Consider the following 13,337-nt stretch of genomic DNA (forward strand, 5'->3'; position numbering starts at 1 on the left):
AAAAATGGTGCAGAATAATTTTAAAAGTTTTATTAATTCTAAAATAATTTTATTAATTCTGAAATAATTTTGATTAATTCTGAAATGATTTAGAATTGTTTTAGGAACTTTTTGCTTTTCGGATTCCTTACGGAGCTCTGACAGTCAGATCGATCGGTTTTCGATTGAGGTAATTTTATTTTCTTTATGTTATTTTTAATTTAATTTAATTTATAATTAATTACTTCATTCCAAAATATTTTTTTTTATTTTTTATAATATTGTCAAAAAAATTTAGAATTGTTTACAACCTTCCAAAATGGTTTATAATAATTTAAAAAATTCCAATATAGTTTAGAATGTTGCCCTATTAATTTATGAAATTCCAAAATAGTGTAGAATAATTATTGAAAATTGTCTAGAATATTTTTACCAATGGCAACACAATTTTTAATTACTTATATGTTGTTATTTTTGAAATTGCCAGACCAATCGAAATTAAAAATGACAACTATTTGTGTGAAAATTTATATTGGAGGGGAAATCCAATATAATGATGACGGGGTCTATTACAGTACCCGAGCTAAATACTCATTACCGCTAACCGTGGACCACAGTTTTGATTATCTTCTGAATGAGATTTATAAATTAGTTGGGTACAATTCTAGCAATGCAAATATGGAAATCCAGGTCAGATTTAACATGTCCACTGATGGCCAACGTGACTACCAATTAGTACCGGTAATGAACCAACAATCATTCGAAATGATTTTAGGAATTGTGTCTACTTTTTCACAAAGGTTACCGGTTCTGGAATTATATGTAGAATTGGAACCGAACTATACCAGTCATATACCTGAACCTCAATCCCGACCCAGTACCAGTCGAAATCCTGTGGAACCCAACCCAATACCAGTTAGATCCTGACCTAGCACCGGTCGGTACTCTGTGGATGTAAGAATGAGACCCGGACCCAGTATCGGTAGCAACTCTGTGGATCAACCAGTTATATCCTGACCCAGTAGCAGTCAGAATCATGTAGATCAAGACCCAATACCAGTTAGATCCCGACCTAATACCGGTCGGCACTCTGTGGATATACCAATGAGATCCCGACCCAGTTCCAGTGCGGTCCGCAGACATGTACGTGATTATTCGCATGTACCTGTGGATACAATTGATTCTGATAGTTTGGCGAGTGGAGATGAGATGCTCTCCGGTGAGTCGTCGGGTTCCGATGATGATATCAGACAGCACAACCAGTCACAACCACAGTCCCGTCAAATACAATCCCGTCAAATACAATCCCGTCAGTCACAGTACCCGATTACTGGTCGGGAAAATATGACACATCCGGTTGACAGTTTCAATGACATATCCGGTTTTCGGCCTGCGGATGTTGATTTTTTCGACAGCTCAAAAAAAAAATTCGATAATCCATTGACTAAAGGTGTATTTTATGAGTCGAAAACGGCTCTAAAGATAGCAATCAATGAGTTTCATCTTGAAAATAATTGTGAGTGCAGGGTTCTTAGGAGCGAACCTAGACGTTACGAGGTTGGGTGCAGAGATGCTTTTTGTAAATTTAAGGTGTCCGCAAAGCAGAACGGTCTTTCAGAATCTTGGATTATTACCAAACAAGCACTTCCCCATACGTGCACAGTATCGGCAACACGTACTGATCATTGTCAGCTTACAGCAGAGATGGTTGCTCTTGCGATTGATAAGACCATTAGAAGGGACGTGTGCTCTTCTATAAATCATATTCGAGATATCGTCATGATGAAATATGATAAGGTAACCCCCAAGTACAACAAATTATGGAGAGGCCGTGAGCTTGCTATTGCAAATCTATTTAGGAGTTGGGAGAACTCGTACAACTTGCTTATTCCACTATTGGAAGCCATCAAGAGAAACAATCCAGGAACTAAGTATTGTGTGATGTCGACCCCGATTGAGAAAGAAACTGATAGGCACTTCCACAGAGCGGCATGGGCATTTGGAGCGTGTATTGCAGGGATACCGTTCCTCAGACCAGTGATTAGTATCGATGCATGTTTCATGTCGGGACGGTACCAAGGTAGGCTGCTAATGGCATGTATGTACGATGCTGAAAACCAATTGCTTCCAGTGGCTTTTGCAATTGTGGAGAAAGAAAGCGCTGACAACTGGAGTTTTTTTATGAGATGGTTAAGGTTGGAAGTAATTGGAGATAATCGATTCTTTTGTGTCATATCGGATAGACATTTGGGAATTAAAGCCGTGTTTCAGGATCCAAATCTCGGATGGGATGAGTCTACCGATCAATGTGTGCATCGGTATTGCTCCCAACATGTTGCCGAAAATCTCTACAAGCACGTGGGCCGTAAGAGAGAGGTTAGCGACAGGTTCATAGCTGGAGTGAACAAATGAAAACCTAGGAGGTTGCAGGAGATGTTACAAGACTTTGAAATTGGTTGTCCGAAGGCTATCGACTACCTTAACAAGGTGGGTAAGAGGAACCCTAACGATGAAGACGAGCTTCCATGTCCAGAGAAGTTGTATAAAGCTTTGGACGGAGGCCACCGATGGGGGATAATGACAACAAATGGGTCAGAGTCACTGAACGCCGTGTTCAAAATTAGTCGGCGATTACCGGTTGCAGCGGTCGTGGAGGACACGTTCTATAAGTTGAATAAGTGGTTTTTTGAACGATGGAACAAAGCTCAAATGTCATGTCAGCATGGTCAGGTGTGGTCCGACAGGGTAACTAAGTTATTGCAAAAGCGAATTGAAAAAGGAAGGGACATGACTGTGATTCCTTATCGTATCGGTCGAGGTCTTTTGGGTCCTAGTTAAGGGTGAAAAAATTCCAGCCAGGCGTAATCAGCCGAGACTTGAGTATACTCGTAGGGATTTCGGGTATAGGGTTGTTGTTACGGGCAACAACAAGGTGGAATGTGAATGTCAGAAGCCTCAATTGACCGGCATACCTTGTTCTCATTTTATGGCCGTTGTCCGTGAAATGAGATATAATGAAAATTTATACGTCAACCCCTTGTACCGTATGTCAATAGTGGCACAGACATGGAGTGGACATTGGGAACCGAAAGGCAACCAATGTGAATGGCCTGTGTATGAGGGCCCGGAAATTAAACTTGAGTCGAGACTGATAAAAAAAGGAAGGAGACGGCACGACCGCATACCGATGAAAATGGACAGAATGCGTGGTCGGAGACTCGGACACCAGACTCATCGTGAGACAATTGATCGAAATGCTGCAGGTATAACTGATCAACCAACTGTTGTTAATTTTTTTTAACTAAATTCACAATCTAATGCATGCTCTACACTACATGTAGAGGAGGCAGCAAGACAGGCGCAAGCAGCGGCAGAGCAACCAGCAAGAACAAGTACAACCGTTTGGCGCACCCTCGGACAACATTTCAATATGCGTCGTAGAAATTAACATGTGTGTTTTTTATTTGTATGTGGTGAGAACTATTTTATTCTGTAATTTTTTAATGTTGCTAATTATGAAATTGTAGACCACCAAGATGGACAGTAACAATCGAGAAAAGACCGAGGAAAATAAAAACATTTGTCAATTCTGTGGAAGACAACGCCCCAGGATCACCTGCTGGATAAGAAGACGACGCCCCAGGATCACCGAATGAGTGGCCGGAGAATGGAGTCGGAGGCGCCTCCATATGAGCCATCATTGATTCGTGCCTTGCCTGGTCAAATTGTATTTGCTCCATCTCGTTCGCCTGCTCCTGAGACAGTCCTGGATAGTAACAATAACCCGCTTGATCCTGAGACATCTGCATTTCATAAGAAATTTTTTATTACTTGTTCATTATAAATTTAAAAACAAAATTACCTCAATTAAAGTATTACATACCGGGCCGAATTCATCGCCGAATAGTTCCTGAAACCATTCATCGCCAGTCATCTCCTGCTCCTGCATCGGCTCATGCGTCTGCGTCTGCATCGGCTCCTGCTTCTGCATCGGCACCGTTAATTCATAGATAGTTTTTCTTAGCTACAAACTAAATTTTAAATCAGCTTGTAAGTTCAATTTATACCTGGCCAGCGTTGGCACGTGATGATAGAGTATGCCCTGCGAACTCTCCCGGATGGATGTAATCCCTCCATTGTGAGTCATCATATAACCAGCCCGTCACTGGATCTGGGCCTTCAAATACGGGGGCAGGTTGCATCGGCTCCGTTCCCAAAGGATAAGAATCGTCAGATGAAATTTCCTCCCAGTTAGGTACAACCCCCGCATCCTCCAGCATGGCAATAGCACGGTCTCCATAACCATTATCTCTGCAGAGACACAAACCTAGTCTCATTTTGCCCTTGCCAATTGCACGGAGACCCTTTGTGAAAAATGCCCGTGTGCCATGTGCTAACTCTCCTATTCCACGCAAAGCCTGTACGTATATTCGGAGTATAATAAATGATATATAATAAACCAATCATAAAATTCAGAGTTAGAAATATTTACATTTCGAACAAATATCGGTCCGTTGGGAATGTATCCAGACTTGCAGTGCTCGTCTCTTGGAACCGGAACATTACGATCCATCCCCACCACGTGCTGGCCAAACAGGTAGACGGATGCCATGCAGTTCTCCTGGTACCATTTACGATATCTTAAGAGGTCATTTATATCCCACGGACGACCTACTTCGTACACATGATCTGCATAATGTGTCGCCTCGTTTACATGCCGACGGTGCACTTGCGCCCAGTTGGCATTTTTCTTTGAGCCCGATTTCAACCTGTTTAAAAGGTTAGTAGAATAAATAAGTACTTTAAAATAAGTAAACAACATATGATTTGCGAATATTACTTGTGCAGCTCTTGGTGCTCGAGCATATCCTAGGGAAGCGGTGGCTCTATCTGTTGCCATCTTCTGAACTGTCGCATGCAGCGATCAGGATTGTGATGCTCAACAATCCAATAAAAAATAAGAGGACCGCGGTACAAGTAGAACGGCTGACAAATTTAGAGTTGCAATGTTAGGTAGAAATTATAAATGTGATGACATGAATAAAAGAAAGAATACGACTTTACTACAATGTACCTGGTCCGCCCGGGTTGTTCTCGAAAGGTCGTGGTAAACAGATTCCTATGGCTGCCAATTGACCATGTTATCCGTCAGTTTCTGAATCTGGTCGCGAGGGATACTTGGACTGGAGGTTGCACCATGGGACGAGTTTTCCCAATTGTGTGGGCCTTTCCATAAGTCAATAAAGGCGGGGCATGTCTCTTATGTTTCTGCGCCCCAATTCGGTTGAGATCCCGGTAACGGCCGGTGAATTTGAAATCGGGTCCACGACCAGTGTTGCAGAAGCATGGTGGGACCATGCATGGAGTGGCATGAAGGATTGGATGCGAGACAGATTTCGGTATAAATAGGCGAGAACAGCTCCGCCCCAATTGTAACTTCTCGGCTCGTCCACGTTTTCAACTATGCTGAGATACCACATCGGTATTCTGTCCCCGCTAATGTCAGCAAACATAGTATTCCCTAGCATGTCGAGGAGAAATCCACGGACATACCTAACCGTCAATTTTAAAATGTGAGTACATTATTGAAAATATCAAATATGAATAGGGTTGTAAATAAAAAAAATACTAACAATTTCAATTGTTCGTCGTTCGCATCTGTTGGTAATTTTTTGAAGCGCTCACGGACAGCTTTTTTGGCGATAAGCATGTCGTACGTATCATTTCCCCTCTTCTTCATGAACCCCTTCACTTCATTATCTCTCACGCCCAACAACTCATACAGTCGGGCTTGAAAACTCGCCGAGTTTGTAAATCCCGTTACCGGCTCCCCCGTAATAGGCAAACCCCAGAGACAACTCACATCCTCCAGAGTAACTGTAATATATTTGACTTGTCAGTAAGGAATAAAAAAATATATATTTAAATTAGTTAATACTTGTCATCTCTCCGAATGGAAGATGAAAAGTGTGCGTCTCCGGATGCCACCGCTCGACAAGTCCATGAATGAGGGCCGCATCGAGGGCGATATCAGGCAATGTCGCGAGCTGATATAAGTCCATTCGAATTAAAAATGGTGCGTACCTCTCATTATACTCACATTTGTGCCGATAATGTCTCACGGTTAAAATCTCTTTACTCTAAAATAAGAAAAAAAATTAATTACAATATTTATTTGATTACTTACAGAGTTATAAAAAACGAAATAAGTAAATGTTTTCCTCCTTAGACGCCTCAGATATCCTGTGATTACCGTCAACTATCCACAACAGGGGGCTAAATCTATGCTTAAGTACTGGGTCTGTCATACTACAAAATTCGAACAATATTGTAAATCACCTTAAATTTTTTCAAATTATTTTACATCATTTTGCTATTTTCTAAATTATTCTACACCATTTTGGTATTTTCTAAATCATTGTACAGCATTTTCTAAATTATTCTAGACAATTTTGGTATTTTTTTTAAATTATTCTACACCATTTCGGTAATTTCTAAACAATTCTAGACTATTTCGGTATTTTCTAAATTATTCTACACCATTTGGTATTTTCTAAATTATTCTACACCATTTAGGAATTTTCTAAATTATTCTACACTATTTTGGTATTTTCTAAATTATTGTACATCATTTTGGTATTTTCTAAATTAATCAGACAATATTCTAAACCATTAAAATGAACTAATTAATTATATTTTCAATTAAAATTAAAAAAATACAAATGTAAAAATCTGAATCGCAGATCCGATCGATCAGACAATCAGAGCTCCGAAAAGGACCCGAAAGAAAAAGAGATTCCTAAAATAATTTAAAATTAATCGAACAATTTTCTATATTACTAAGGTAATTTTCTACACCATTTGGTATTTTCTAAATTATTCTATACTATTTTGGTATTTTTTAAATTATTCTACACTATTTCGGAAATTTCTAAATAATTCTAGACTATTTCGGTATTTTCTAAATTATTTTACACTATTTTGGTATTTTTCTAAATTATTCTACACTATTTTGGTATTTTCTAAATTATTTTACACCATTTTGGTATTTTCTAAATTATTTGGACATTATTTTAAACCATTTGAAATAAAATAAATTAAATTAATTAAATTAATTAAATTAATCAAATTAAAAAAAAATTACCTTTCAAAAACGCTGAAGGCTTCGGATGGGGACGGGTGTGCTGTAAGGGGGCGGGGGCATTTGTAGGCCATACTCTGTTTCCGGAAAAAAAAATTTCCGGATTTAGCCTGTTTCCGGAAAAAAAAATTCCGGAGATAGAGGTAATTTCCGGAAAGGATAGATTTCAAGAAACATGGCTGATTCGGGTATTTCTTTTTATTTGATATTAAATTTGAATATTAATAAAAAATTCGGTCAAAAGACTGCCACCTTTTCCCGATAGCTACAAACATTTTGTTATACTGATTTAATGAGTTCTAAGTATGTAGTGAAAAATATCTATCAATTTGAAATTCGATGGGAAATATTAAATATAAATTTTTGAAAAAAATGTAAAAAGCTAAAATTTAATTAATGGGTATACAACCAATTTGACCCAAAAAAAATACTGCTCACTAGATAAAAAAAAAGCTATATAAAGCTCAATGATAAAAAAAAAATAAAGATGTCTATGAAGGAACTCGATCGGAGATAATTAATTGTGATTTCGTAATTTTTTTTTTCTGAGTAAAGTGATTTCGTAAAATTTTAGATAAATTATAATGTTAAATATAACCCCTTGTACACAAAAAAATTAAATCGATGAGACAATTAACCTTTTCAAATTCAACAAATCGTTCTAATTATTAAAATAATCACTGCACCATTATCATTACAAAATTAGAATCAAAGGTTTATTTCTATTTTCAACAGTTTAATTAACTACTGACATTGTTACAATTTACGTAAATCATAATTTCGACAGATTTATCTGCAATGAAATTTTAATTTTTTATCGTTATTTTTTATTGGGCATGGATGTAATATTAACACCACCAATCTTTAATTAAGAATATAAAAAAACTTAAGAATATAAAAAAGGTAATTTGTTAATGTCATTGAAACAACTAGCTGGTCTGGAGTTCACCAAAATTCCGAAGAATAAATAAAAAAAGTTAGAAAAACGTGTTGCACTAAGGAGTAATAGATACACGAAACTAATTAATAAGAGGCTAGGGGGGAGTGTAACGAGTGTTAAAAAGTGATGAATAAATTAATTAATTAAATTAAGATATTATAACGAAGTGACGAAGGACGGAAGGAAAGATATTTTGGAAATTCTTGAAATCTTTTTATTTTTGATAAAATAATGAAAGGACATTGGCCGCTCACCCGAACACAAATGGAGAAAAACTGGACCGCATCCTGAGCAGACCAGTCAAGATGCAGTGAGCATAGTGTTTCCCCAGAAAAAAGAGACTGAGAAATGCTAGATGGTGCCACGGCAGTCCTGATTTGAGTCATCTTAGCAGGTACATTACTATGCAAAAGTAATCCAAATTAAAGCTTGTAAATTTTCACTGCAGTCGAATATAATAAGCATTTCAGTTGTGTAACAATTTTATATAGATACTTGGTTGTTTCATTGGTCAGCAGTCAGTAATTGTGAATACATGTTTGCTTCAGATTATTTAAATTATTACATCAAAGAAAAGAAACGGGGCAGCGTCTCTTAGCCGTTGAACGAAAGAGACGCTGGAGATGCAAAATCCAAAAATTGAGTTACATTAGATTAGATTAGATTAGATTAGATTAGATTCGATTCGATTAGATTCGTACTGGGACTGTTTATTCTGGGTCAACGCATTTTTGACCTTAAGTTGAAGTTGAAAAACAACCAAGGAAATTAAGATGATGAAAACAATATCTCAAACATAAGCTTGCTTTTCTACTAATTACTATTACTACTAATAATGGAAAAATCAATCGAGCGGGCCCCTCGAAGGATCTACAATAGCTAATCAGTTTCTTCTGTTTTTCTACTAATTACTATTACTGAGTCGGCCTTAAATTAATCTATTGGATTGGGCCTACTAAACTGGGTCATGTTGGGCTGGATTAAACTTGTAATGGAGAGAGCATATAATATAATCTTAATTGGAATAACAAAAGTTGAGATTCAGAGGTATCAAAGCAAAACAAATTGGGTTTTCATCGATTCCACCCCTTTCAATTTTCTCCATAAATTTTCACAACTTTTCATTCATGTCTGCAATGCAGATATATTAAGCATCAGTAAATATAACGAGTACGTCAGGCTAAGAAAAAATGCTAGTCGATCCTTTAGTATGTATATATATATATTAATTACAAGGAGATATACCTTAAATTTTGAATTAATTGATATGTGGAAAATTGGGATGATTAAAATTCTTTATGCATGGTTCTAATTTGAGACATCTCATGGGATTTAATTAATTATATATATGATCATGTGTTTGGGTCTTAATTTGCATACAGAGCCACGTCTTAATTTATTTTATTTGTACTAATCCGGCCTTGAGATTTTCTAATATATGCAACTAATCTAAATATATATTCTGGACACAGTTAATTGAATACTTAATAACTAAGTGTGAAATTATATGTATCTTATGTCATCAATTATTATTAACCATTTTGCCCTGACCATTAATTATACTGTGTTTTTTTAAGCCAAGATGACCTCAAAGCAAATAAGTTGGGTTTCAAGCTTAATTAGGTTAACTTGTGTAAAAAAAACATAGGGATAATCTAGTTGTTTTTTTACATAATTTGGGCTTTTTCCATGGTTCTGTTGTTTTATAAGAATAAGAAGGTGACTGGGCATTAACCGAAACTATGAGAAACGTTGAGTGTTAATGCTATTTGATTAAAAATAAATTTGTGTTGATCAATAACCTTTTAAAAAAAAAAAAATGAACTGCACCAAAGAAATAACATCTGGCTAGATTGTAGTTTATATATGTGGTCACATACCGCGTATGCAATATGCAATGGTATTCTGCATGCATGAACAAAACCAATGTGCTATCGACTCCTCATGTTGTGTGCATTTTGCATTAGTATTCCATGAAAATACAATTACAGTATATCAAGGATTTGATTGTTAACAGTGGTTCAACAATAAAACACACAAGCGAGAGTAAATATGCTTAATACAAGAACACTTGTTTAAACAAAAATTATACATATGTACATATAACAAACTGTTCATTTGATGTTTTATTAACAAAAATTACAGATAACAAAAATTATACATATGAACAAGCGAGAGTAAACTTTTCATTTGTACAGATAGCAAACTTTTCCAGGTAACAATGACTTTTATTTAAAATTCTAGATAGCAAATTTTATTTTATTTTTATTTTTATTATATAAATTGTAAGACTTGACCAACAAATTCGATGCATGTACTATAAATATAAATATAGGGCGCATTTGATGTGTGGGAAAAGATAATTCTAAGAATTAATACTTTATTTGGATAAATATTTCTTGTATTTTCTATTACAAAATTTTGAGAAAATATTTTGAAAATCGAAGAAGAAATATAATCTAACCATACCTATTTTTTTTGTATATATATATATATATATATTTTGACAATCAAATAACATAAATCCACCAAAGCTTGCTACTTTTCTTTATTTTCCTTTATAAAATAGAAGGCGATAGAAATATCAGAATTCAGTGCCAATTTGTTATATTCAAATGCAAAAGGAAAAATACCATTTTCTCGAAGACCACGTCTGTACAAAGAAATTTTAAAATTCAAACACGAGATTAATTTGAATTCTCTCCGGTCTTGATGTAAATGGTGTTGTCATAACCATTTGAGGGTTTTATAGTCCGATGAATATCGAATTAAATTTGGTCTCATGAGCTATATATTAGATTAGTGTTAAAATTTATGTGAACAACTTTATGACTCATGTTAATTCAGTGTGTTCAAATTTTGATAAAAATCGAACGGCTGTCAACATCGTGCAGCAGAACACCTTCAATGACGTCTCGTAGGAATTTGATTGAAACCAAATTAAAGACTATTGTTACAGAGGTAGAAGCAGCTTAACCCTAGTCTGAAGGTGTGTGCTTGAAATCTGTTTGACCTGTTGGCATTGCCCTTGATTACCTTGAAAGGCCAGTGCTAGCTTCTTGCCCTTGATTACCTGAAATTAAATTTGGCCTTTGCAGTTTGCAGATCCCCATTTTTTGGTTGGACGTCGACTATATATATACCCATCAAATGTAGTAAAGCTTCGTGACATGTTGGTTAATTTACAAAACATCCAATTTTACAAGAAATTAAACACATTTATTATATTGTCCACTCCAGCACGTCAAGTGAAAAATGAAAGGAGACGATATGTCGATACTCGATAGCTATATATTAAAATAAATTTGGTAAAAGTAGGAGATATTTGATGCTAGCTTTAGCTAGCTAGCTTTTACCTTTGTGTACTGACAGATGCCTCTATACTCTAAAGTCCAAATTAATTATGAGGAGATATTTGATTGGTTAATTTGTAAGTAAAAGTATATTATTGAATGTATGTTGGAAAGGAGGAATGCTCATCCTCTTAGATATCTCAACTTAATTTTGCTCATTTTATGAGTGCCCATTAAAGTCACGCAAAGACGTTTGAGATATCTCAGAGGATACCAATTCTCATTTTACTGAGACGTACATGTTTTGTCTCTTCCTTTCCGCTTCCCAGAGTTAATTTTGATAGCTTGGATTTTATATTTTCAATTCAAGAATCAAATCTTTGGCTGCTTGTTCTATCTTGTCATCAACAGTGCATCTGCGTTGAATACGCAATCAAGCACATGATTTACTGTCAACTGATTCGGCAATTTGCTCTTCTCAAGTATTGATCATGAACTTTAAACTTTATAGTTTTAAATGCATATATATTTTTGAGTAAAAATAGAGTGTTAATGATCTCAATTAGCTCTTTAATGAGCTTAACTTTAAAACATATCGAATTAATTTTTAATAATAAATTTAAATTATTGAAATCAGTCAATAAGTTAATTTGATTATTTATGTGTCAAATTTATAAATTTTTCAATTATTATAGTATAAAGTCAAGCAGCAAAAAAAATTATAAATTAATTTTAATCGTTCATTTTTCATGTTTTTTTTATCACTTTAATTTCTTTTATACTAAATAATTAAAAAATATATAAATTTAGATATAAATGTATTACTCATGTAGTATAGATCAGTTTCAACCAGTGTTGTAAATAACAGTATGAGCTCGTCAGACGGACGGAGTACAACCAAACGATTAATCGGGAATAATCGAGAATTGGTACTGATTTTTTTTTTAATCTTAATATTTTTATTTAAAGGGTACCGTAGAGGAATCACCATCCTGAAACTAATTGGTACCGGTTTGTTTTTACAAGTCATGACAATGTTGTTTGCATCTATAATAGAAAACAAGCACCGAAGTATAGTAAAAAAGAGATGCTCATACATCGGTCAGTAATTTTTTCCTCCTGCCCCAATTTGTGCTCATGGGATTGGCGGATTCATTCCTAGTCGTCGGGCAAACAAAGTTCTTCTATGATCATGCAACTGATAGCATGAAGAGCTTAGGATCATCCTATACTCTGACATCAATGGGCGGCATAGGCTGTTTAAACCAGATCGATCAGTATTCTTTCGTTTGACAATTAGCGACGCAATTAATGTATCGGCAAATATTAACATTTAACAGGAAAAACTAGGCCTATGATAAATATGTATTATGGGCCCAATATAGCCCGTATGGAACTCCAGGTTGATTATATTATATTATATTATATTATATTATATTATATTATATTATATATGGGTCTCCATTAAACAGCTAGTCAAAGTCAATTTGTTTTCTTCTTTTCAAGTTTAATTTAGAGTGAAAACTGAAAACCGAGAATTAAGAAAAATGGATTGTGAAAACATATATAAATTAATGATCCATCTTTTCATCTCATGTATTGGGATGTAAGTAAGGTCAACTATTTTACCGAAAGACCCTATATTAATTATATATGATGTCCGACGTAAATTAATTAAAAGTTCAAAGCTAGCTAGGTTCAAATATTTTCACAGCTAGTGATTGGATATAATATTAAACAATTAATTAACTGAATTAATTAAGTTATTAACACATTAATTATATATTAATAAATAACAACAAAATTCTAAAATTTAAAAGTCCGTAATATGAATTTAAAATTATTAATTAATTGTATATTTAAATTGAACTATATATCTAAAGTTTCAAAGTACTATCCGGTTATGATCATGTAAAAAATTATGGTCAGTTTTATTTAGTACGATCGTTGACTGCATCTTTCAAAAATATCATGATTTAATTGG

Source organism: Carex rostrata, chromosome 16, assembly GCF_964058835.1.
Source record: "Carex rostrata chromosome 16, lpCarRost1.2, whole genome shotgun sequence".
NCBI classification, from domain to species: Eukaryota; Viridiplantae; Streptophyta; class Magnoliopsida; order Poales; family Cyperaceae; genus Carex; species Carex rostrata.